Raw genomic sequence first — 1,155 nt, 5'->3', positions numbered from 1 at the left:
CATCAATTTTGATAAAACAAAATGTATAATAATCACACTAAACAGAATATGATAGCAATTTAAATAGAAGAAACGGGACATAGTATTAATAATATTAACAAACATTCAGCTATCTTTAAAAGATCTTTACAATCACCTTGAAAATTTATCCATTTTAATCCATCAAGCTTGTTTTCAAAATGTATTTCTTAACAAACCACTCTCCCTAAATAACTTTTGCAAACACATTTGTTTTATATCTTCATTCCCTCGCGAATTACGTTTAACCGTTCCAAGTTAAACGAAACACCCTACGAGTCAAATCTGGGTTAAGGCTGCGTTAGATTTTTTCCAGAAGGCGACCATAATTCGAGTTATAGAAAGTTAAACGAATTAAAGTGACGATCAATCGATTAGAAGCTCGTAGCTTGAATCAGCACTTTCGATCCTTCGATTCTGGATCTCTGCTGAATTCTGTGGATTTCAAGAAAATTTGAATGCGAAAGAAGCTGGAAAATGGGAATTGTTCTGTTATCGTTAGTGGTGGAGTCGGCGTGGTGTTTAGGCTAACGAATACGGACACCCTTCCGCTAGAGAAATAGCACTAGAGAAACGTTTGTACGATCTGTAATTGACCGCAAACAGAGTGCGGTGAATATTTAGTCTCGAGTTTTGCTTCGATGCTTGCTCTCCAGGCGTGTCAAACTGATTTCATCGATGCAAAAATAACAGTGTTCGTGAAATGCATAGTTGAGCAGGCATGAAGTAACAGGCATTGACATTTTGCTTCGCAAGTTTTTTGGGGGATAAGATTCAAGGGCATTACCGCACAATAATACTATAGTCACTGAAATTATTCATGAGTTCTAGATTCTAGAGACTTTCGATATTGTGCAAGAAACTTGCGCGGTTTTTAACGTACGTTTTCATTATTCCGACCACTAACAAGGAAGCTATGTGAATCTGGCACCCGATTTTTCAGAAATGAATTTTTTTATATAGAAAATTATAGTATCTCGTTTGTACTTGATCGCGCCACCAATAGTTTCGTTTGTACCTTCATCGATTAACAATTAAAAAAAAGTTAAAAAAATAGTCTGCACCTGACATTGAGATTTTTGAAATCTGGTTTTTCCCCATTCTTTAGAATCGTTTGTACCCGTTTCTTCCGCTTTT

The 1,155-nt window shown here is 35.9% G+C and overlaps 1 protein-coding gene across 1 annotated transcript in view; it reads left to right on the top strand.

Moving 5' to 3' along the window:
* The window catches only part of LOC128884749 (mediator of RNA polymerase II transcription subunit 15-like), a 16,561-nt gene that overhangs the window by 582 nt on the left and 14,824 nt on the right, over positions 1 to 1,155 (top strand). The gene's annotated exons all lie outside the window — the stretch shown is intronic.

The sequence above is a fragment of the Hylaeus volcanicus genome, chromosome 2 (assembly GCF_026283585.1).
Source record: "Hylaeus volcanicus isolate JK05 chromosome 2, UHH_iyHylVolc1.0_haploid, whole genome shotgun sequence".
NCBI lineage: Eukaryota > Metazoa > Arthropoda > Insecta > Hymenoptera > Colletidae > Hylaeus > Hylaeus volcanicus.
Note: the sequence above shows the minus strand (reverse complement) of the source record. Positions and strands in the feature narration are given on the sequence as shown.